The sequence below is a fragment of the Falco punctatus genome (assembly GCF_963210335.1).
Source record: "Falco punctatus genome assembly, chromosome: 1".
Taxonomy (NCBI): domain Eukaryota; kingdom Metazoa; phylum Chordata; class Aves; order Falconiformes; family Falconidae; genus Falco; species Falco punctatus.
This window is the reverse complement of record NC_137580.1, coordinates 23,812,091-23,837,773: the sequence shown is the minus strand read 5'-3', so window position 1 is coordinate 23,837,773 and position 25,683 is coordinate 23,812,091. Positions and strand designations below refer to the sequence as shown.

Below are 25,683 nucleotides of genomic sequence, written 5' to 3'. Positions count from 1 at the left end.
GTGCTCCCCTAAGCTGTTTTGGGTGTGGTGATGTCCTTTGCAGCAAAAAAGATGTCTCTGCCTCAGTCCAGCCTTCCTCACCTCAAGCTGTTATTCTGAAGGCTGCTGCCTCCTCCATCCAGGGAGCAGGAAGATGTGCAGCCCTGATCTGGATCAGGCCCTAAGGGGCTGTTTTCTCTCTCCCTCTGATTCAGACCAGTGCAAGGATGCAGAAACGGGCAGTGTCCAAGACTGAGCCTCTGGTTAACAAACTGCTTTCTCCCAGTGATTCAAACTCTCAGAAAATAAAGTATTGCCATTGTATATCACAACTCAGTTGTGGGAAAATGCAGGGACAGAGAGGGACGGCAGAAGGCGGAGGGGGTGGGAGGACCGAATGTGGGGCTGCTGCTGGCATCCCGGCCCGCAGCTTGGCACCTCGAGGAGAGAGGTCGGGGGGGGGGGGGGGGGGGACACGCCGCCCTGTGCCGAAGGGGGCCGGAGGTATGTGGGGAATGCGAACGGTATGCTTGAGTGGACAGCTTCAGAGCAAGGCGCTGGGATGGCTCTCCTGCCATCTGTTGTGAACCCCGCAGGCCCATAGCAACAGCGTCTCAGGAATGGGGCTGCTTTTTTTTTTTTTTTTTTTTTTTTTTGTCAGAAAGAAATTCTTCCTTGCCCTCTTCCCTGCTCCTGCATACGCATACTCATGAATAAGCAGTAATGGGGCTGGTATTCCTGCTACAGTGATGAGTGCTAAAGGAGAAAAGGATCTTTTAGAATTCAGCTTGTATTTGATTTGAGGAAGTGTTTTCCTTTCTGAACTGTGACGTTTTAGGAATGTGAGCCGATGTGTATTATTTATTGTTAATTGCCAAAATCTCGTTCTATTCAAATCAATAGTGGATCTGTATTTATCATGAGATACATTCAGTAAAGTCTCCGGTGGATATGTAGCCACCAGAGTGTCCTTCTTGGTAAAACAAGGACCACTTCTGCCTTATTACAGATGCCAATGTTATAACTGATGTAAATAACCCCAATGTAATGATATGTTGTGCCTGTCATTTTCCTCAGGCCCTGGAGCACTTCTGTTCTAGCTGAGGGGCTTTGCTGCATAGCGAAGTGGTGGGACTGGATTCTCAGAGGTTATAGATAGCTCAGCATCACTGGTCTTACTGAGAGATGCAGACTTTTATGCCAGGGATGATGTTGCCACATAAGAACTCTGTCTCCTAAAGACAACGGTGTTGAGATGGCATGCTGCCAGGGGGGCTAATACTGAAAGAGCCTTTATTCAGGCAGCAGGGGTAGGAACTGTCTGTCTGTCTGTCTGAGTGAATGGTTTTATTCCTTCCTTTCCCCTGGAAATTCACTTTTGAAAAGCAGACTTCTTTTCTCCCCACACCTTCACTTTTTTTCCCACTGTCAGGTAACTGTGGCCTCATTCCTGCAAATTGCTTAACCTCTTGCTGTGACTCAGCAAAGCAGATTGTTTTCAAGCAAGTGCTTTAATTCCTTTAAGACCAGGAATTACATGTTGTAATTTTATGTGAGAGTTTCAAGAGGTTTGAGGTGAAACATTCAGAAGTTTGGGCTATTTAACTTTTCTAAAGAGTATATTGATTTCTTTAGTATTTCTATGCCTAACAGCCTGCAATAAATACAGAAATGTGCAGAGAAGCCTCCATAGACAAGAGGGAGTCAGGGAACTGGCAGACTGAAACAAATCTCTCAGATGTTTCATGCCATTTGTGAAGAGATGTCATGCAAGAAGAGAGGGAAGGAAAAACAGCAGACACCCCCCACCCCAGTGCTCAAGGCTGCATTTGAAGCTGGATACACAGCTATAGTGGCTTGATCACAGGGAGGAGGGTATAATTTCAGTGAAAGCTGATAGGTACGTGGCAGGGATGAAACTCTCCCTATTAAAGGTATTTATTGTCAGTTGACAGCTGTCAGTTTGCAGTAGGTGATTTGTCTTCCTGTCAGCTCTCTGAGAACTAGGTATATTTGCCTAAGGTTGTAGAGAAGGGTAAAAATCCTGCTTTCAAGTGCAGGTATCATTTAACCATGATAAGAAGGCAGGTAAAGCATTTTCTTCTGCAAGACGGCTGTGGAGAACAGGGAAGTAAAGTCTTTCTGGTCCTACCAAGATGGGAAAAATCAAGTCATTAAAATCTGATACCTACCTGCTTTTAATGAGAGAAACGTTGTTTGAAGAAATAATCTCAGCCCTATCACCACCAAACTATTTTCAGGACCCATTAGCCTTTCACCTCCTCATATGTTTTTTTTCTTTTCCTTTTGGTCTCATTCAAGGAAAATGGCAATGCTTCTGCAACAAGAGATTTGGGCTTTAGCTTTAATCAGGAGCTTACTCAGTCATAACCATGCTCTTACAGCCTTCCCTTCCAGTAAGTGATCCGCAGAAGAACGAGGGGAGTAAAGTGTAGAAAACAACACAAAATCAAGCACTTGGTGTCTTCAGTCATGCTTATTTCTTCAGTGAGCTTATTTCTTCAGTATGGGTATTTTTATGGTTCTGCAGTGCTCTCTTCATCTTTAGTCTCTTTTTCCTCCCACTTCTTTGTAGCAGTTGGGGACTGTGGACTGCAGCTGGAACTACAGACATGAGGCTGCTAGTATTTCTGGCCTAGCTGGAAAAAGCAATGAGCAAAGGCAAGCTGCAAATGGATGTTACGAGCTGCACTACGCAGACACAAAATCTGACTCAATTTAATTTTACTTTAGCATCAAGTTATAAGTTTCATTTCTTTGGTTTGCTGTATTCTCTATCTGAAAGTTGTAATGTAGAATAAGTGCCTTCATCCATGCACACACGCTCCCACAATCTTGCAGCTGTAAGGAAAAGCAGCAATGTTGGGTTGTTTTATTTTTGAACAGTGGGCTCAGTAGAGGAAGGTTGTAGGTGACCAAGCATTATTAAGGTTCAATGTCATTCTCTCTCTTGAATGTTTATTAGAGTTTTTTACTTTGCACCATTCTGAAGAATGTTTTATAAGTGAAAACAGAACTGCAGGCTTGATTCTTTACTGAGTCAGAGTGCTATTGCCTGTGTATGTGACATACAATATTTGCTTTAAAGCTTCAGCTCCTGAACCAGGAGATTTGTGAGGCTATCTGCTTTTCAAGTTTCTAGCTCTCATGATTCAAAGCCTAGAAGACAAGTCAAAATTCTGCCTATACTAATTGTGACAAGTATATGACTTTTAACCTGCTCATGTGATTTTGGGGGCTTATTCATGCTTTTACACAGTTGGAGCGTAATGCCTCAGCACAATGCAAGGAGCAGAGATGCTGTGTGATATTCAGGTTTCACCTTCCTGTAAAGATCACTCGCTCCCATCACAGCTCCTGGCACCGTGTTACCCCTGAAAATCCAGCCCATAGCATCAAGAGAGCCTCCATTCAGCTCACAGTTTTGTGGGAGGCTGCTCCAGCAGAAATCTCTCTTTTTGCAACAGTACAGCAACAATTATTATTGCATTATAGTAACTTCTTTGGGCGTGGGTAAGAGTGAAAATGAGTAATTTCCTTTGCCATCATTTTGTTACAAGTTTCCAGCCTGAAAAGCATCAAAGTTTCAAGAGTGGAGATGAGAATTGCCTACACCAGAAAAACTGTGTAATGAAGCCTCCTGCTGAAGAGGGAGTACTGCCTCTTTGTCAGTCTGTCTTTCTTCATACCACAAGAAGCTGGCTAAAAAAGTTGTTAAATCTTGAGAAAATTTAAAGCCTTCGATCTGCTCAGTTCTAGGATCAGCTACTGGTTGGTTCAAGGAAAAGGCTATGGAAGTTGCCTGTTCCTTGTGTCAGAGCTCCCCAGAAGTGTTTCCCAGTTGCTAGCTTCATAAGGCATCATGTAGTACTGGACTATCCTACTGATTCACCCAGTTTGAGATCTTGCTTCAGGTGGTGGCTGGTAGAGGAGGTTCAGAAAACATCCCTTCACACACCTTCTTGGATAAAACCCTTGTGACAGGAAACGTCATGGATTCTGCCAAACTTCCAAGTCTTTCCTAGCTATGCAGCTGGAGATGCTGTGGACCATGACAATCACCAGGTTAGTGTTCCTCTAGCAGCCTGGTCACATCCAAGAGTTTACCCACCATCTGTATTTAAACGCAGACGTTGTGCCTCTAGACTGAGATGTGAAGATGCGCTGTCTCTATCCCTTGTCCCCTGTTGCCCAGGAGTCCATTTCTCTATAAAAAATGTAGCTGCTGTTGTTGCTGTTCCCGCACCACAGCAGCCCTCCAGAATCCTTAATGTTCTTGAATATTTTCCGCCTCAGCCCCAACATGTATCATTAGATGGTCTTTGTTGCTGTTGTTTATTCCCTGACTTTTGTTTCATTTAGACTGGAATCTGTTTTAATCCCAACCCAGTTTTATTTTAAAAGTTACCCATCATCAGTACGCGACGAAAGTTTCTTTGTTAAAGACAAATGAGCTAAAAAACAATGTGAATTATAAATGGAACAAAATATATACATGCTTATTTCAGTGCTGCTTGTCCATATTTCTTTATTTCTTTTCCTTCCTTCTATCTGTGGATATCAAAAAGCAAAAAGAATGCCAAGAATGTCACATTGCATTGAAGTTATACTGACAGTATATTCAGAGCAATCCACAGCAACAGCTGTATTGCCCATATATCTTCAAGCAGAAAATTGTACATCATCTCAGACAATGCATCGCATTACAGACCTACACAAGGGCCACATTGCAGTCACGGTGGGAACCATCACTCGCGTACCCTGGTTTGTTTGTGTGCACAAGAATCATGCTTATAATATTGCTGTAACATAGCACTTTGCATCTAATTTAAGCAATACTGGGGCTTTTGTTTGTCTTACAAGGTCTAACCTAAAGACAAAAGACATAGTCCAGCCTGAAGTTTGTGAGACGTTACCAGACATTCATGTTCACACATACACGCTCCGTCAGAGGAATTTATGGCCATTACGATGTTTTCTAATGAGTACAAAATGAGACCATTACATATTCACTTAATTAGTTTGACAGATTTTCATTTAAATATAAAAAGACTTCTAGTCTTTAGAGAACAAAAGGAGGGCTTTGTTTCCAGTGCGGTTTTTGACTCTGCTTTGCTGGAGCAGGAGGTTGGGGGTGACAACTGAAGTGAGACGATTTAGTGTGAATAATTCTCATCTTTTGATTTCATGTTGCCATTTCTTTGCTGCTTTTCCAGTTCCCCTGGAGCACCTTGAGGAGAGCTGTGTGTTGTGGCCCTTTCAGTTGCAGCCAGGAAAACTTGAGCGAGATCTGGGCTTTTCCAAAGCATGATGGACGCTTTGAGATTTGGGGGGTGGCAGGTGGGGTGGGTGTACTCTAAGAATATTAGAGAGCTGCTGTGAGCCCCGAGTGAACTTTAGTCTCCAAACCCATTAGCTCACTGGGTCTCACTATTGGTCTTGTTCTTCCGTCTAACTTACATCCCATAGTATCAATGTAGCCAATTCCTGCTTTAATAAAAGTTGGTAACTGGCATTACCAGCTTGCCTGCAGTTTTATTATGCCCTTTTAACAGCTCCATGCATTACAAAGAGTTCCAGAGTACAGCACAAGCCTTGACACACAACAGACGAGTAATGCTGGGACTTGATCTTTGTGGGACCCCATTCATTTGTGCTCTTTGAAAATGTCTTCTGAAATGCCTGCTCTTGCAGATTGACTGTGATTCCATGTCTCAGGATGAAGTGAGAAAGAGCACCATACTCTGATTTCTTTATAGCCTGGAGCACGCGGTGTATTGGTGTGGGCTCTGGAGCTCATAAACACTTTTCTTATCTTTGTAGCTGTCCCCTGGGAGCATAAAAAACAAGGTGAAGTTGCTGTGGGCTCACAGCTGTCACTGTAACGTATGCTAACCTGGACTCTTCTTGAGCCTTTCTGAAAAAAATAATGCTAGTACAGCTATCCCTACAGCTGTACAGTTTCCCTGCTCTAAGCGTAGTGGTGTGGAGTAGCCTCTAATGTCTTGATCTGTGCATCTAGGCATCTCCTAGGCAGGATCAGACAAGCACTGGTAAATAAATGTCATTATCTGAGGGTGTGTCAGTGATCCAAACTCTGTCACACTTGGAGTTACCCCCATGTCATTGGAGCAGGAAACATTTGCTGTAAAAACAGCTACTATCCATGTGGAAAAATGCTGATATTTCAGCAGAAGTCTCATTTTTAATGTATTTTGGAAAGAGAGGTATATTTGTTCATGGTTATCATTGTGAAGGGGGAGAGACTGTAGGCAAGCAAATGACATGACTTCCTTCCCTCTCTGCCGGTCTTTTCTACTTATTTCACTCCACACAGATGGATCATGTGCAGCCTGGGGCAGTACCATGCTCTGAATGCTCAGCACCTATTTTTTCTGTTCTGGATTTAGCAAAGAAAGCGTCTAATCCTTGCACTGTGGACTTGCAGATTTCCCCTTTGTGTCTCACTTACATGCAGGCATGATAGCATGAAAAGAGGCAAATAGCTGCCCAGACACACCCAGCTTTCTGCTTTTTATGGTATTTCTTTAATAGGACAGCTCTGGTAGTCCAAATTCTTCTGCAGGGGGGAAAGTGCCTTCAATCATATGACTATGGAGATTTCGGTAGGCTGTGTGAGCAGTTCTGGCTGGCAAAACCTGCTTGCAGAAATATCTGCTCAAATTTCAGAGACACAGAAATTGCACAGTGGTGTCTTTAAGCCTCCTTAGTGTGATTACACTCGGTATGGTATTTTTCTGTAAGGGTCAATAGGACCATGTGGAGTAAGAACCACAAGTTCTGCCCTAGCAGTGTGTCTTCTGCAAAGGAAGTGTGTTTGGGCCAGAGAGAAAATAATATGGTGCATACATGCAAACATGAGTGAGAGCAAGCTCAAGGTAGCTCACAAAAACTGCTGCTCTGGAAGCCTCATCTTTCCTATGCACTGAGGCAGACATCAGCAGAGGAAGTTACTCTCAGAACTCCAAGGAATCATTTGAGGTTGGTGTAGGCTAAGAGTAAAAGGTCTCTTTTCATTGTGCCACATTTCTGTGTGGAAAGAGGGAAAAATTTGTTTGTGGAATTACTTCATTAAAGAGCCTCAGGAAATTACAAAGTTTGTGGCACATTGTTTAGCAAAAATATAAAGTGTGATCCTAGGTACCATCTCTTCTTTGTCTGGAAGGGAGCTGAAGGAATGTGTCCTTGCTCCTTAAGCTGTCAGTCTGTGTCAGATACTGCAGTAGCTGTTGATGGGAATACAATGACATTGATTAGAGATTTTTTCACCTTAGTAACTTTAACCACATGGAACAACATCAACTTTGCCACTGAAGCCGTGCAATGTATGACCCCAGCTCTCCAGAGCACCAACCACACTAATGCTTGTCACAGTCATTCCCCCAGTGTGCTCACCGCAGGTATTGGCACCCTAAGGCATGTTCTCCATTTGCACCGAACTTTGCCTGTCTCCATAGGAGAGCTGAACTTCGCCTATCTCCATAGGAGAGCTGAGGTGGTGAATAACAGGTTTTGTGATACCTTGGATGTTATCATGGGGCACCTTCAGATAACACTTAGTCCCTCCTTTCCCAGGTCCCTTACTGGCTTTGTTTCTTCCCGACATAACAACTAGTAATCTTAAACAACCTGGGGTTGGGCCTGGCCCTGGCCCTGAAAAATGTCTTCCCGGAATTTGCGTAACAGAGACCATTTAAAACATAAATAATTTTGAAGGTGAATGCTATTTTAGCAACATATAAATGACCCCTTCTAAAAAGATCAGTGCTCCTTTTAACTGGTGTGTTGTCTCTAGTGTCATTTAACAAAGGGAGCTTCAGAGTACATAGAATTGGCTCCTTTCAGTAATGTACCTGGCAAAGAGTACCCCCTGGAGACTGACTCTTTGAGTCTTATTTCAGTTTTGCATTTTTTAGGATCTTTTTTCCCAATATCATCCTGCAGGAGCAAGTTCTGTTTCTTAAATACTTGAGCATCAGAGAAAAAAGAGGTGGGGGTTTTGTGATTTATTTCAGCTATAGTGATTTCTCTTTGGAAAGGTTAGCAACAGCTACCAGCTTGCTCTTTACATTTTTCCATGCCTTTTTCACATCTGTCTGTGGTCATTTTTCCTTCAGTTTATTCATCTTTTGGTATTCCGTATGCTCTATTGGCATCACTTCTGCTGTGAGTTTTGTTCCTAAATTGGTTGGGATATGCAGCATTTTCAGTGATTCATAAAGAAATACGTGCTTAATTTAATTTCCATTTTTTAGATGCTACATGTTGGCCTGGTCACCTCTACATGATGAGCACTAAATATAACAATTTCCAAGGACATTTCTGTACTGACTAGCAGGAATTCTTAAAAGTCAACATGAAGTATCCCCCGAAGACCCATGTGTGCATCCACCATATCTAAACCAAAACTCCTTGGAGTATGGTAGATGTGCATTACTTTAGGCTTGGATTACCCACCTTAGATCTGCCCTCTAGTACAACAGGTTAGTCCCCTTAAACCATTCAGAGTGTTTCTTTGGTTCATAACATGCCATCTCTGGGGCCACTCACCTTTGTGTAACCAGCCTGTATCCTTATCGGAGCTGACAAAGTTTGTTCCTGCACAGGGGTTACACACTAGGAGCCAGGACTAAGCACACAGCTACTTTATTTGCACATCTAAGTGCCTCTTGGATGATGCTGTTAATTTCATGGACACTTGAGGTTCCCTGTGACATTATAAAAACCAGCTTTCACGCTAGAAGATGTTGCACAAAATACATATTGGCTTAGCTGTTGTGACACTTCCCATGCCTCCCTTTAACCATTTAGAGCTTGTGGCCCAGTTGTCCTTTGGTTTACTATAAATGTTCCATCCCTGGATGTGCCTCCTATATATTGTGTCCAACTGAGAGCAGGAAAAATTTTATTCACGGGTTACGCATGCCCACACTTTGGAAACAGAGCTGTGTAATTTATAGACAGCACAAGGTATTTTGCCACTTGTGTGTGCTAAAACCTCAGAAGTGCCTCATGTTTAGCCTCAGCTGCTAGCATACCTGAGAAGTCCCCCTGCCTTGTTGTTCCTGGAGATAGTCAGGTTGGCTGCTAATGTCGGGTAAGAACTGACCTTTTCCTCAACCAAATGCAAACACAGCTCTTTTTGTGTTTCATTGGGGATCCAAGTGCTTTTATTCCGTGTTGTTTGGTTCTGTCTTCCTTGCCTGGGATGGGCTTTTTAAAATGATCTAATGAAAAGGAGTTTGGGCTTAATGATGAATTAGTGCTATTGGAATTTGAACTGCTCTTGTTTTTTCAAGTTATTCTTATCAGAGAGGCCATGCTTCTGGAAGAGGAACAGAGGCTGCACCTTTCAGCAAAGCTGACAAAGCAGGAAATGATCAGCCAGCCCTTAACAAAATCATAACCAAGCATTTACTTTGAGCCACAGTGGGAGAGACCCAGACTCATAAATCAACCTGTTAAGCCTTCAGACAGGAGTTTTTGGAACCTCCTAGCTGTTTCTTTTTTCTGCTGCTGATAAGAAGTCTTTTAAGGGTGCAAGCTTCATGATACCATTAAGGACAAGAGCAAGTGATACTGCTCCAGGCCTGGAATCAAGGCACTGAGTGACCTTACCCCTCTAGAAACAAACACCAGCAACTTCAGCTCTGGATATTTATTACACATTAGCACAACCTGACGTGAGGTACCAGTTTATCAGGAAGGAGAGGTGATCATGTCTGTGTGGAAGAGGTAGAATTCCCTGAATTATTTTAAGAAGGCATGTTGAAGGAATCAGACCCTGTCCGAGCCAAATAAGTGATTTCAGAGCAAATAAATATATTCAAATAATGTAGCCTTTGCCCCCTGTCTTTAACAACATGGAAGCAGATGATGATACTTCATAAAGTTATCTCTTTTTATTATCTGTATTTTGACTGATACCCTGGAGTAGCCTTTTTCAGACCATGACTGTTTTCTAGGAGCAGAGGTGGCAGTGTGCAGCATAAGTAGCCAGAGGTGCTGGCTGCGGTGTGTGTCTCAGGAGCTTAGCTTTAGTGGTAGCGTAGGACACAGCCTCTTAGATCCCTGCATGCTGCTGCTTCAGCTTCTTGGAGAGATATGGGGACTGTGACTTTATCCCATTTTGCTTCCTGGATTACTAGCAAGGTGCATACAGAGATGTCAGGCAATGTCCCCCCTCTCCCAATCTCTTTGAAGAGGTTTCCAAGGGCTAGGTGTCTCTGTGACCTAGCTGTCCCTGCTGCTACTCTATGTGGATGGGAGCTCCACACTGCCTTTTATTGCAGAGTCTGAAGGTTAAGCTTAGCCAGAGTGAGTGGCTGAGGGGGAAGCATCTATCATCTTTTCGCAGTTTGATTCTGCACCATGGAGGACAGGAAGTGTTCTGGTGTGTCTGAAATCAAGCCCTTCAATAAGACCTGTGTGCGGTCTTAATACATGTACATATCTTGTGCTCTGCAAGGAGGCGGCAAGCCTTCATGTGAATGGGTAGGGGCAAAGAAAAATACAAATCGTCAGCACTTAACATCATTTAAATTTGGAAGTAAGGCGGCTAGTATTATTCTTCACTGTTTACCCAGCCCTAATCCCCTTGGAAGCTTAAGGAAAGAATAATTAACCAATACCTACTTGTAAAAAATCAGCAGTATACCTCTTTCCTCATAGGAAACATTAAAATAAAGGCTTGTAGTTACATTGTGTAAAGTCTGATTACTAGGTGTACAATTTCAGACTCTTGTTGCATTGCTGTAATGATGGGTAACTGCTTCCTCTTGGAGCAGTTTTGTGCAACTTGGTGTTTTGCGTTGTGCAGTCATTGGATAGAAGCAAAGAGAAGGTGCACAGGCAGCTTGGCAATGCAAAGGTATGCCACTGGGCTGGTCCTATAACAAGCGGGATGGAAATCCTGTAACTTTGCTGAAGCAATGTCCATTTACTGTAGAGTAAAATGCTAGTCAGCATTCTTCCTTTTGTCCCACATTTTTCATCAAAATAACATAGGACCTTAGCAGTCAGGGACAGCACTAGCCTGTCGGTCTTTGTCAGGTTGTGTGGAACTGCCTAGGGAAAAATACAAATGGTGGCTCCGCAAGAAAGAGGGAGATCTGTAAAAAATCCCATCACTCCCTAGCCAACTTCCATTACTCTGAAAAGGAACCCACTGCGCAGAAAAGTAATTGCTTAGTACATAAACGGGCCTTCGATGATAAATGGGCCCTAGAGTCGCAGAGAAACCTGTATCAGCCTGCAAACTGACAGTCGCTTTCTCCCCACGAAACATTACCCTGACTTTTTTGGCAATGTGTTACTGGCTCCTCGCTGTTTAGGCTGGAGCACCTGCAGAGCTGAAGGGACAGTCTGGTCCCTGTGCATTCCGCTTGCAGCCTCTATACTTGCAGGGCTAGCTGGCAGGAGAGCAGTAGAATAGGAACCAGATTGTCACTGCTGAGCAGAAAAGAGTTTTCTCCTTTATTTGGAGGTGTCAAGGAGATATAAGTTCAAATATTAGAGGGCCAAGATGCCAGGGTTTCATTTCAGCCTGTGCCACATATTCACTGTGAGATGATAGGCAAGATGTTTGCTTTTGTGTATTTGCATTTCTCTGTCCAGGCAGTGTGTGTGACCGTCCATCCTAAGGTGAAGAATATTATGAGGCTTAATTACCATGTGCAAAGCACTTTGCAAAATACATTTCACCGCTGAAGGTATGAAATGGCAATTAAAAGAAAAAAAATAGGCTCTGTCTCTCTAATTTTCAGAGGAATGCCTTTGTACTTTGACTTGGTTGCTGTAACCGCAGCCCAGGAGATTTTCCTGCTAAGTAGATAGTGAGGGGTGCTTTGTAGTGAAAGAAAAATATCGCCTTCCTCAGCTGCAGTCACCCAAGAATGAGTCTTTTGAAACTAAAAAGAGAAGCAGACTCTTCATCGTTCTCCCTCCCATCCAGCTTATGGGAGCCCCCAGGCCTATTCAGCCCAGCATGCCCAGGAGGGGGAAGCTGCCAGTTCTAGGGAAGGACACACAGGACGTTGCTGCTGGTGGAGAGAGATAGTGTTCAAACTTCATGTAGCTGGAAGGTTGCCACGATTGCACTGCTAGGTAGTTAGTTATGGTGTCTCTCCACGGCTTGGAAGATGGGAACTCTGGTCGCAGGGCCAGTGTAGACCTTCGCCTTTCTGCTTCACCTCTTCTCCACTGCCTAACTGGTCATTCTGTCTTTGTGGTGGGGCTGGCACCGTGAGCACTACAAATTTGGCTTGTACTTCCAGTACCTCTGCAAGCATGTGTAATAAACGGAGCACCCCAGGTACCTGTAGCTCTCCATAAGTGTTAGAATCTTTAGAATTTCAAAAGTGAAGCTGACACTGTTTGTAGTCTGCTCACTGCCATCCCAGTAGGCCATGATAATGGCTGAAAATTACTTTTATGCTTAGAATTCTGGCATGTCCCTGCACCTGAGGATTCTGCACTGCTTTGGCTCTTGTAAGGTTCGCCAGAAATAAAGAACACAAGACAAGGCACAGGAGCTACCATAAAGCAGTTCTGCTGCAGAGGAGAACCCAGGGAAATGCAGCTTTGTAACTTCTGTACCTTCCCTTACGTGTATCTTTGTTTGTTTGAAGTTGAAGATAAATCATAAGCCACAGGCCTGGAAGCCATTTTACAGCTCATGGTGTGGGAATGGGTGTGTGTGGGTGTGGGCGCGCGCATTGCTTCAGAGTAAACTGAAAGTAAGCCATATTTGTTTTGTGCTCTTGTTTAAGAGAACTGGGCAAAAAATGGTGAGGAACCGCACAGAGTTTGGGTTTACTCTGCAAATTGTCCATATGTCTTTTGAGGGTATTTTGTTCATTATGTGGTTTACATACACAAGTGCAGCTGGTCACTAAAAGCAGATTGCAGGTAAGACCTGTCCTTTGATGGAAGTGGTGAAGCAAGAGCCTCTTCTCCTGCACATGCTGTTTAAGGAGGCAGCAGTAAGTGCTGGACTGACCCCGTGAGTTGTGCAGACTGAACAGAACTGAACAGCCTGAGAAGCTAATGGATCTGTAACAAGGAGTTGCAACAGTTCTTGTAAACAGGTTTTCCTGTAATATATTTATTACTCCAAGCCTCTCCTGGGGGTGTTTCTGTGCCTTTACATCCCCTGTATGCACCTATGATGTGATGCAATGCCACACAATGGTTGGTGCACAGCACATCCAGCGTGCGATGTGTGTGGGCCACAAGGAAACCACTGGCAGTTCTTTCCAAGGGCTTTTGCCTTGCTGACAAGGACAAATACTAGAAGAAAAGAAAGGAAAAACAAAGGGATGAACTGGGAATTGTGGAAAAGCCACAACAGACCCTTCGTCTCTTGCTGCAAAAATACCGCCATGTATGTCTCAGCACAGTTGCCATTGCTAAGGCCTCTTCTCCTCCTTCTGCAGGTTTACATGGGCACCCCCTCCCCTCATGACTGCAGTGGGACTAATCAGACAATAAGGATTACTCATGTGAGTAAAAGCTTGCAGGCCTGAGCTGCCAAGTGTTGCCCACACTCATGTTTGTTCTTCCCAGCACTGACCCACCCTGGGAGATGTGCGGAGGAGTATTTTCCAGGGCCCTGAACTTTTTAGCCACAGTCACAAGGTTAATTTGAGCTGTCTTACGACCTTCTGACCCACAACATGCTCTGGGGTGAAAGGTGCTTTGTTCCTTGTCCCAGTTTTGTCTGAGCCTTGAGGAACGGACACTCTGAGAAGCTAATGTGCTGTCCAGATAATGGAGAAAGGTCCAGCAATGTCAGCTTTACTTGGCATTAATGACTGATCCTGAATTTCTGTTTTAGCAGATGGTAGGGTGGAGCAACTCCTTTGCAATGTCCTATATCTTTTTTTTTATAAATAGCTTGGTCAACTTCATGACCTGGTTCCTATCCAGTGGATGCTTTGGATCAAGTCTAGTCCTAAAGTGCTTTGTTGAAAAGAAATAGCTGAAATGAGGGGATTAAGACAAAACATTTTTCAAATAACCAAATAATCCTCTGCAAGTGAGCTGGAGGCAGTAAGGTGTGCTGGATACAGCACTGGCTTTGAAATCAGGACACTGGCTTCTAATTATTCCTAGTCGTTACCTACATGGTTGTATCTCATATGAGCCCTGCTCATGGGTTAGGAGCCAACAGTGCTTGCTGACATAAAATCAGAGCAAAAGGCAGAGGCAGGCCCTCAGGCAGCAAAAATCTCCAAGTATGCCCTGTGGTATCGGGTAGTCCTCATCAGCCCAAAGGGTGTTACGGCCATCATTGTGGCACTGCAACCTGATTCAGCAGGTCACGTGTATTTGTGACAGAGGTGTATTGCCCGGGGAGTTACAGCATGGAGTTATTTGGCCCAAATACGTTTATTTTATTAGTGACATGTGGTGTGAAGGTTTTGTGCTTGAAAAGCACTGAGTGGCGTAGCAGCATGGCTGGTCTGAGAGCTGCTTTGAAAGAGGCCATTGCAGTCTTGAACTGTTCAAGAGATTTGTCCTGTGAAATAGATGAGCTTTACCAAATGCTTTCCATCCTCGGTAAGACCTTCTTGTTTCTTTTTCATGACAACAAGCAAATGTGATGTTTGAATGTTTTTTTGATGATTGTACTTTTCATGTCATTTCCAGAGCTAATTCACAAACAAATGAAGAGATGCCATTTTAATAACCTCGTTAAGTAGGAATGCAGCTCTTTTTGAATGCATGGTATAGCTTGTGCCTATTAGGTATGTAAGTTTTGTTCTCAAAGCAACACTCAGTAGCAGAAAGTCATGTGGTTTCTTTCTTATGCTAAAACCTTTTTAATAACAGTACAAATAATAAGGGTCAAATTCAAAAAGTGTTTGCAAGATGCAGTTTGCTCTTGCTTTATCAGAAGATGCAACGTGTAGGAGTAAACACAGAGTTACTTAATTTTGGCCAGTGCTGCTGCTCTGCTTTCTGTGGTCTGGAACAAGGCTCGGATCAGACTCTTCACTGAGTTGCATTCTCTTAATCCTATCTGCAACAGATTGGTGTTATGGAAAAACAGTAATTTCTTTTGAGAAACCTTTCCTGGCAGCAGGACATGAAACAGCACTAGCTATTACTGAGAACAGTTCTGAAAATTGAAATTTTGCAAAGTGTTCTGTTTGGTGACAAGACATCAGTAGCTACAGTTCTGTACTCAGCAGAGGTGGTATAACTGATCCTTGCAGCCTTCCTCTGCTCTGAAGTGATCATTCATCTTTCCATTAGATTTAGACATGTGAGACCCCATTCCACTCCCAGCTTTGCCACTCATCTCCAGGGTGGCAATGGATTTGTGCTTTACCTTTTCCTAAAGAAAAGACCTAAGAGCTAAGCATTTTTTTTTTCATAGTTGAGATGTACGTAAGAGGATCTCACTTTAATTTCAAAGTCATTAAAATATCTTCTGTAATGGAACTTGATGGGCAGACATCTTTCATCTGACTTACCCCTGGGGTGGGGTGGGGTGACTTACGAGAGTTTGTATCAAATGGCTTTTTTTAAAGACTGAATAGGGTTTCATAGTTACCATAAGCTGCCTAAGAATTCTGAAGGATCTTATCTTTTTAATGAAAATTACTCCAGTGTAAATCTTATGCCAGCTCTGAGCTCATGCTGTCCCATTTCAGGTTCCTTACCCATGTTTGCTCTTAGGGGCTACCATTCAAAGGTGGATTTAACAAGGATAAAATTTGCTTGATGAGAAGATTTTTATGTTTCAGTGTTGCTGCCATTTCAGCTTCCCTCCGGGGAAGTGAAGAGTACAATATAATAGCTGCTGCGATTGCTTGCTGGCTGAACAAAGCAATCACCGTTCATGCTGGAGGGAGATGGTACATTGCTATGTTTCTGTAAGGCAGGAATGAGTAAAGTTTATAAGAGTATTCCAGGAAAAACATTCAGTGATTACTTTTAGGAAGTTTTCACTGGGATGGTGCGCAGCCATGGTGCCCTTCCTGGTTCCTGAGCTCTGCCACTGGCTTTAGTGACTCCTCCTCCTTTAAGAAGATACACAACGTCTTGTTCATTCCTTCGTCTGAAGAAACAGAGGAACGGGGTAGATGCTGGGAAGAGGAACCTCAGGAACTATCCCCACATCTTATGCCCACGTCTGGGGGAGGGGGAAGAAAAAAAAATAGAAAAAAAGTGCAGTTACTTGACTGCTAGTTTGTGTGTTTTAAGGTTAAGCCAGGCAGGATTCCTGATGTCTCAGGCCTTAATCTCTAAGAGCCATACATATTGGTCACCTACATTTATTACCTGACACATCGGTAGGACCAGAGGACAGTTGTGATGTCTGTTCCCTAAAAGTAAGGGCAGGATTTATTCTTGAGGTCAAGGGACCAGCTTGCCTCCTTGCCAGATTAGAAGCACAACCTTTCCAACCAGTTTGTCAGCTCAATTATTTAGCAACCTGCTTTGTTTATGCTATAAAACCTGGCTCCTGTATTGAATGTGGACTGCCAGAGGGCACAGGAACAACAGAGTGAGTTGCTTTAAATCCTGTGCATAAACTGCATCAGGCCTTAGAGATGTAAAGAGAAGGTTTCTCTCTAGCTGATAGATTTATTCTTGGTCACATTCCTGTGACCCCAGCAGAGGAAACAGGCTGAGCAAATGGGGCAGAATATAGCTCATGCAATGTGGTTAGAACAGAGAGAGCTCCAGAGCAAAGACCAAAACACATTCTGCACAGCTGGGGGATTAAAGCCAGACCGACAGACAATAAGGGCTTTAACTCCCTGCAGATCTTTCACCTGACATTGTCTTTAAACCCATTTGGGCTCAAAGAAGGTGAATTAGAGAGAGATTTTCCTTGAAACCTGAGCTAAAGAGTCTTGAAGATGTTAATACTCACCTTGGGCTCAGACCTGCAACATGCCTTTCATGGTGAGTCCCTAAGTTCAGTGAGCTGCTCCAGGCCTGGAGGTCATGAGGTTTTCTTTATTCACTTCACTCACAAATACAGACATAGTTAAAGGCAAGCTGAAAATGCATGATTTACACTTCAGTCTGGCTCTGACCTGTCCCAGAGTTTGGAAATTGCTCCACTCATAATTTCATTGCCTTTGTCACTTACTGGGGATGTTTGTTGGACTGCTCAAGCAAAAGGGCATGTTGCCTGCGATCAGGAGTTTATAGTGCGATGCAAAGTGCAAGCAAATCACTTCAGAAATGCCTTTTGCACATGCTGCTGCCATGAAGGTGATCAGCAGACTTGATAGGAAGGCTCACCAAAATAAGTGGTTCCTGAGTGGCTCAGTCCTGTGCACTGCCAAATATTCTGGTTTGATCCAGCAAAGCTTTTAAGATCATGATCAGCTTTAAGAATGTGAGTAGTTCCACTGAAATGATCTGGATTAGCCCCATGCTGGTGTGGGGACAGCACACGCAGCCTTGCAGAATCAAGCCCTTGGACAGAGAGGCCATGTGCTGGAGGAAGGGAGCAAGGTGACTGCCGGCACTCCTGTCACAGAGTAGCACCCTGGAATTTAGGGCAAAAGCACATTGCACTTTTTTGTTTAATGCCAATCTGCCTGAAGCCCTCAAACTGTGCAAGCCAAGATCAACAAAGGAGGCTAAAACCTCTAACACCAGTTTCTCTTATTTGCTGACAGCAATGTCAGGCACAAAATCAAATTCTTTCTGGGTGTCAGGTAAGTCAAAGACTGCAGAGTGCCCCATAAGGGAATTCTTGGGGATTTATGTTCCATCAACAAGACGAGAGATAATTAAAGCCTGAATATTTCTGCTAGGCTGGGAAACAAAAAAAGAACCGTCTTAATTCCTTAAATTCCTCATGCCAGGCTGTAAAATATATTCCATTCATGCCTGTGTCTTGCTGCTTGTTCTCTCTGTGTCTCTTTCTTTAGTATTCAGCCACCTGTTTGTAACCAGTGTCCTGCAGGTTCTCAGGGTGGCTTTCTTCTGCGCTCTCTCTGCCCTTGGTCTTGTTGCTTTGACACTGAGGCCTTGTTGTCTGTGAGAGACAGTACATTAGAGCTCCCTGGCTTGCCCAGCTCCCATAACTTCATTCTTGGAAAGTTTCTGAGTTTCCCGGGTGATAAAACATGAGCAACATTTGCTCTGACCTGAATCATTTCTGAAGGCATTCAGCCCTGTTTTGTTATGAAGGTTACTCAGGGTGGGTGGTGGGGCATGAGAATTCCCAGTAATGGCAATTCCTGAAAAGTGGCAGAAAGTTGCTGCCTGCACCTTTTACGCTGCAGAATTGTTTTGAGTAGTTTTTTAGTGTATGCTGAAAAATACATCTGACAAGCTGGAGGGTAAGAGACACCAGCAGAACAAATCAGCACATGACGAGATTGACTGTCACTGCCTTCCCCCGGCTCTCACTAAAAAGGTGGGGGGGGGGGGGGGGGGGGGAGGAGAGGAAAAAAATCCAAGCCCCAGTTCTGTATATATAGCAGCTATCAAACTGTCAGAAATCACTACTATTATACTATTATAGCTGGAGTTAGAATAATATAATAGTGAAGTGTTTGCTAGGCTTGTAAAAACCTCCAGTCATTGACTGGAGACCAAACTAATGAATCAAGCAGGACAGTGTTTAAAACTGTTAAAACCCCTATAAAATGACAAAAAAACCCACCCAGTAAATAGCTCTGGAATGTTGTGGATTGACTGCTTGGGATTTTTTTTTTCTTTGCTCTGCATTATTTATCCCAAATTAATACCGTATGCATGATGGGTGGCTCAGGGTTTTACAGAGACTTACGGAGAAAGTTCACTAACGGTTCTCAAGCAATTACTTTGAAGTCCGATTCTGTTCTCATTTATTCCGGAGTAAATGGGAAATAATTGTGTGCATCACATGTCTGTTTCCTTTGATATAGTATATGCTAGGGGATAATAAGACCTTGAATATCTGGCCTTTGCAAAGAGAGATCCAGGCCACTGCAAATACTCTCATTTTATCTAGTTTTTACTACATTTCTTGTGCAGAAGGATCTTCTGCTAGTATTGATGTGTCAGTGATGACATGCTGCATTTCTGCTCCCAGCACCAGCTCACAAGACCAGCATCACTTCTGGTAGAAATCCAAAGCTTCAGTTTTGAACTTTGGAAATATTCAGTCACAGGTCCAAACGTAAAATAAATAAGTAAATAAATAATTTTCCTTAATGGATTAAATAAAATACCAGAACTGAACCAAAACCCTAGTTCTGAAAAACTTCAGACTTGGAAGTGGGCTGTTTTCCTTGGTGAGGCTCTGAGAACTTGCATTTTCACATTGTTATATTTGTAAACATTATTTATCTATTATCAACAGTAAATAAATAGTAACACTGGTTGGTCTGGCAGGCCAGCACCCAGCCAGCAAAACAAGACACCACGGCTGAATATCTGTGAAAGGTGTAGTGAAAACTGTCCCCTCAATCCCTGTGGAAGGGGGGGGCAGGGGAAGACATGGAAATTTGGAGACTAAAAGCCAAAATATTTCCTTTCTAGGTGAGTCACTCTTCCACTCTCTTTAGAAGCCTGGGTTTCATGATGGGATGTTATGTCACACATTTCGCCACAGTTTATCTGCCTGGGGAGAAGGGGTAGGCCATCATGAGAGATGTTACCTGACCAAACCTGGTAGCTGAATAGCAATCTTCAGCATGGTGTCATTTCCCAGTCCCATGGCAGTGCTTGGATGGCACTGGCTTTCTTCATGAAAACAATCATCATCTTCTGTTCAAAACAAAGTATCTACTTTTTAGCTTGAAACGTCCTCTTAGAACACATGAAAACTTTGGAACAGGATCATTTAGCAGCCAAACCCCCATCATACACATTGACTTTGCCTTTCATGAACCTTACCAGCACATTGGCAGCTCCTGCCAGCATGGCCGAAGGTCATTCTGCAGCATCTCTGCTGTCAGGAAACAGGAGGGTTCATGGCTAATATTACGCCAAATTAACAGACAGGAGTTTAATGCAACATCAGTTATGTATGAATACTTGCAGAAGGAATCACAGTCCTGCTTTAAGCAAAGCTCTTAGGCATGCACTTCAGGTTAACGTAAGTGCTTTCCTGTGTTGTGTCTTGGAAACGATGAATACAAACTTGCCTTCATTTTCCCCCAGATTTGCTTTAAACATAAAAAACTTGGCAGTGACAGGTAACGTGGAACCTTTTCCTGCATAAATTTTGTCATAATGACAATAAGGCAGACTGAAGAAAGCTACCAAAGAGATCTTAGTAGGAGTTTTAGAGTATGATATCAAATGAACTTGTGAAGAACTTACTTGATGTGACATTGTGAAGCTTCACATTTCATTATTAAACCTCTGCAAGAGGTGAAGGAGCTTGCAGAGATCTATCAGTATCACTGTTCTAAACAAAATACAACATCCAAGTAGACAGTTCTACGGGAGAAAGATTTATGTGAGATCTAGTGACTAAAGAAAACTGTTTTTGATCTTTGGAAGAAACAAGTTGCTTGCCACCGAGATACCATCATTTCAGAAGTCATTTTGCCTCCAAAGAATCAGAATTTTACTGTACCAGTGGTGGAAGGAGGTAGAATATTAGAGAGGAACCTTTATGCCCTCTCAGCAAACATTTGATTTTCTTTTAGAAGGAAAAATACAATTTTCCACCTGGTTATGATTTTTGAAGCTGCCAAACCCAGTTTGCTGAGTGGATCTCTGTACAAAGAAAGTGGGGTCACAGTCCTTTCCAGTCAGACAGACACCTCAGCCACCTACATTCAGGAAAGCACGTAAGCCTCCCCATCACGCCAAGCCTGTGTGTGAGTCTTATTACAGTGGACTTCAGCTCATACTGCAAATTAAGCATGTGCACAGAAGGTAGGAACGTGCTCAACAGCCAGTGCCAGCTTCAAGCACTGTCCCAAATTAGGGTTGAAAAGTAGAAGCTGATCATTCTTTCCATGTTCAGGGTGACAGGGTGTTGGAGGAGGTTGATAAGAAAGATCATGCTCCTGTTCTGTGCTGCATCAGAATTAGAAGTGGGACGTAGCTACACAAGGATCCTGAGTGCTGGACAAGAGTGAACTACTTTGCATGTGGGATAACTGAGTGAAAAATTGTGCTGTAAGTATGTCCCTTTTTCTTTAGAAATACGGAGGATCTCAACTATCATAAATTACATAATTTGAGTTTCCCTCAATCTTTTCTGTTTATCAGGCCATTGAGTCAGTAGCTTTTTTCAGGTGAAATCTGCCAAGAGGAGCTCTTTTTGCAGTGAGTTCTTTATATGAAAACCCAGTGACCAAGGTGAAAGGAGTTTCCGAGGGGCTTCGATCCAGCTGGAAGCTGGTCACCCAAGACCTGCAGGCAGTCATCTGCCCTTTATTCAGAATCTTTTTGCTTTAGCATTAAAAGGAAGAGGGTGGCTGAAAGTTTTTTAACTAATGCAGCTTTCCTTCGTAGCTAGCCAGAGTTTCTGGACAATTTGTGTCTTCTGTTTGGTCAGGTAACTCAACTGCTATCAGTATTTATAATAACCCATGCTTTATCCGTTAAGCAATAGAAAGATTTTAGCTGCATGTAAAATACTGATGAAAGTGCTCCCTGATATGTTTGCCTAACTAGGATATGCTTCTGAAAAAGAGATGTCACAGCATTTATAAGAGATCGTGGTCAATTTTTCTTACCATAAGAAGTGTCTGAATCAGACTCTGACTGTATTTTCTGCAGGCAGAATAATTCAGATTAAGAAGCTAAGGACAGCTTTTATGTTGCAATAAAAGGAAGTTTACATTGCCTTAAAATGTTTAGCCATCTTCCCTGTGATCAGAGTGCTGTTGCTTCGATCATTGTTAACTGGCTTTATTTAATTCCTTGGAGTCACACAATGTATTTCTTTGTCCTGTCACATGTGTGAAGATCCACACTTCATTTTCAGCATCACAGTTGTCTTTGCAACTGCTTGTTACTTGACATCATAAGAGTTTCTCTACGATAATAGAAATGATGGCTTGATGAACTTTGAAGAGTGGCATGTGCTCAGAAATGCCCAGTATTAGCATCAACCTGCCCACTTACCTGAACTGAAGCCAGTGGCAGGGTCAGATCCTGCTTTTCCTCCCACATTTTATGGGAGCTCGCAAATTTTGACCATGGAGCAAGAATTACAGGACATTTCATTTCCCTTCTGGGAGTACCTTTGACAAGGGTTTATATTTGAGATATGAGATGTGAATGGATACCCCATCATTTCTGCCCTATCGTGTCTTACTGTTTAATTACAGTGTTACACAGAGCCCCTGTGGGGTCTCACAATGTGTGGACAAACGATGTTAGTCCAATCAAGACAAATTCTAAAGGAAAATCTTTTAATACCCACGGTGTTTGAGGGAAGTCCATGCAGAAAACCATCTTGCTGTGAAGTATTAGCAAGGCATCCACAGTCATCTTTAATCCAGGGTGTAGCTGCTTTCAGTGTTAGCAGCTTCACAGATGTACACGGTGGGAAGGGAGGAACCATACTTGGATGATTTTACAGAGCAGTTGGCTACCTGGCAGTCCAGTGACCAAATGTTAATAAAAACATTCCTGTCTCCAGCACAAGACTTGTGAGTCTGGCCTGGCTGTCTGTAATTAGAGATGTTGAGTGGATATATTGTTTTTGGAGTGGGATTATTGGTACATTCCTTGCTTCTGGTCCTCCTGGTGGCATGTTCTTTGGGACGTCCAGAGGAGTTCAGTATCAGAAGTGATCAGGGAAGGAGCAGGGCAGGAAGCGGTGTGAGCAGGCTGAAGATCAAAGGAGAGCACTGTCCTGCTGCTTGTGTAGTCTTTAATGAAAACATTTTAAATTTCAGCACGTCATTAATGAAGCTCAAGGTAGACTGATCTCCTGTTACTGACAGAGTGAGAAGACATAGACCCCTTGCATGGGGAGGGGAAAATAACCATAAATTTAGCAAATACACACTGCTAGGCCAGCAAGAGGGAGGGCAGAGCTCACTTGGGAAAATGAGGATGTTCCCCCCAGAGGAAGCACAGTGGATTACGGTAAACTGGTGGATTACAGTGAGCTCCTGCACCAAACCTGTAACATGCTTGCACCTTCATTTTGCTCAGCCGTGTTTCCCATCCCAACCCTAACCTACAGGCCAAGCTTTCAATCAGAAGGGATCCTTATCTTTTTTCCTTCCTTTCCAAAACTGTGTGAATGGCTGGGCAGGACTCTTTGAAGTCAGTGGGGTCTGCAAACTGCTCTGTGCTTTTGAAACTCAGGCCATGAATTTGGGCACCTGCTTTTTAAAGCTCTTTATCTATAAATTTAACAGTGTTTCAGCTTCCCTATCTATATGACAGGTCAAACAATTCCTGCTTTCTTCAGGATCTGAAACAGAAGTGGGGCAAAAATGCCTTTATCTTATAGGAAAATCTTATTTAACTTAATGTGGATGGATCCCGCATGATGGACCTAACTGAGACACTATCTTTCACAATATAATAAGGAATGAAACCCTTTTCATAAAAGTTTTATAGTACCCTCTATGAGAAAACTATTTAATTTGAGAGGATGGCACAAAATATGCACAGAAAAGTTATCATATATGATTCAACAAGGTGACCTTTTCTCCTAAGGATTCCCTAGGTTTCTCTGTGGTTTCTCTGTCATTTCTTTTGGGATTCCCATATTAATTTCATCATAGTGCTCCCCGCCTTTTTCATCTCTTTCTTTTCCCCTCCGGGGCAGGTGAAGAAGCAGCAGCAGAGGAGGAGAGGCACGCATGTGACAACAGCTTTTCCCCAGCTGTCAGCCCTGAAGTATCACTCCATACGGCAGGAAGCAAAGGACTTTCCCAGGACTGGTTCTCATTGCTAGAGGAAAAGAGGCAGTATCTGAGGAGGCTGTATCTGAACCAGGAAAGACCAGGCTATTGCCCAACTGCGGCCTTTAGTTGCCAACATAAGGGCTGGGCTGAGAGCACCTGTAGGTGTGGTTGTGAAACTGGCAGTAAAATTTGTTTCCAATCTCTCTTCAGGAGTATTAAAGATCACACAGGGTAGTTGATCAAAACCAGAAAAGATGTGAGAACTGCTGTTTATTATCATTTCCCAAGGAGCATGACTCCACTGTGAAACTGAAATAGGAGCTTTTATAGTTATTTGTAAGAACATTTCAGGCTCTGAAGGAAGTGTCCATATAGGGCTGGGATAAATCATCGCTCCTTTGTGCAAGTCCGTGGGGCATCACTGATCTGTTTGAGCTTTGATAGCTCAGGATCACTAAAACGTGGGGCTTGCCATTAGCTTCATAGCAGATGGCAGCGCTTTTCTAAGGGGTAACAAACAAGTCAGACTCTCCCTCTTGCATCTCTTCTGCTTTTCCTTCCCTGTTTTAGCCACCTTGCTCTCCTTTACACTTGTCTCATCAGCTCAGCGCCTGCAGCAATGGCAATTATTGCAATGTGAACATACAACAAGCTATGGCTGTCTGACTGCTGGCGAGTAGAGCTCTGTCATTATTACTGCCTGCCTGTTAAAAGGGTGAGCAAGGCTGGCCCCTTCTCTCTTCCTGCCCTTGGCCTGCCTTCCCATGTGCTGCCTCACCTTCCCCGTCACAATCTGCAGCACTGATGGTGAAGGTACTTCACCCTTCTCGTTGAGAACAGCCTCCTGGCCGAGCTCACAATGCAGTCAAATCTGCATGCACTTAAGAAGATCCTGGCCTTCTGGACCACTTCGCGACGGTGCGTACCTCAGCTCCACGGGTTTGATTGACCTTATGCAATTTTTATAGTCAGTTTGGTGTTTTATGCTCTACTTGGGCACAGCAGATCTTTTGCAAAGCGTTCCCTGGTAGGCCTTTTGCTGTGGCTTGCTCATCTATCATCACAATTTTTGCTCCCTTTGGTGACAGTTGAAGGCAATTCACTGCTACTTATTTTGTCTCTTTTGTTTTGTGAGGGACTGGACAATCAGAGACATGGTGAGCAGGGACTCTGCATTTTGCTATCACCTCTCATTCTGTTTTGTGTCATATTCTTCTTTTAAGCATGAACCTGTATAGGTCAACACAGTTGGAACTGTTATGCTGATACAACCAGCTGTGCATAGGAGATGACATTTTTCTATGAAGCAGTTCTAGCCTACCTCAGGCCCGCTAAGCAGCAAGCTGTGAATGGTGCCGTCAATGGGCTGGTTTGCTTTCTTCATCTGTCTCATGCTCAGTCCCTGCAAAGACTCTATACAGTTTCTGTATTGTGACAATGTATGTTTCTGTTGTTGAATGTATTGTTATAGATGATACGTTGATCAGAACAGCATCGTATCACACTGGGAGCTTAATCACAGGTAGGCACTGGGTCATTCAGACAAGTCCTGTGCTCACTTGGTTTGCATGTTTGATCATCAGTCATATGGAGTGCGTAATATTTGCTCCTTTTCTGTTGGTTTGTTTATTCAGGGGCTGGGTATGAGATTCAGTAGTTAGTTGAAGTGCTAGAGACTGCAGAGAGATCTGTTTTCCAGACCCAAGACTGAATTTGCAATCTTCTGTATTTGATTCTAGAAAACAATCTGCTTTGCCTTTGCACAGAAGCAGAAATGACCGTGGTGGCACTGAGTATTTTTGCCCAACAAGAATTAGGATTTAACGATAGCAGGTGTGGAGCAGCCTTGCTTTATAGCAAC

The 25,683-nt window shown here is 43.3% G+C and overlaps 1 protein-coding gene across 3 annotated transcripts in view; it reads left to right on the top strand.

Annotated features, from left to right (window-relative positions):
• Positions 1-25,683, top strand: part of SHROOM3 (shroom family member 3) — a 115,861-nt gene that overhangs the window by 15,290 nt on the left and 74,888 nt on the right. For 2 of the 3 annotated variants that reach the window (XM_080408012.1, XM_080408011.1), the window contains exon 1: positions 11,275-25,683. This exon is cut by the window's right edge and continues 14,421 nt beyond it. The exons of the other annotated variant lie outside the window; for it this stretch is intronic. The gene's annotated coding sequence lies outside the window, so the exon portion shown is untranslated. Of the gene's footprint in view, positions 1-11,274 lie in introns of those variants that run through there. 3 annotated transcript variants of the gene reach the window in all.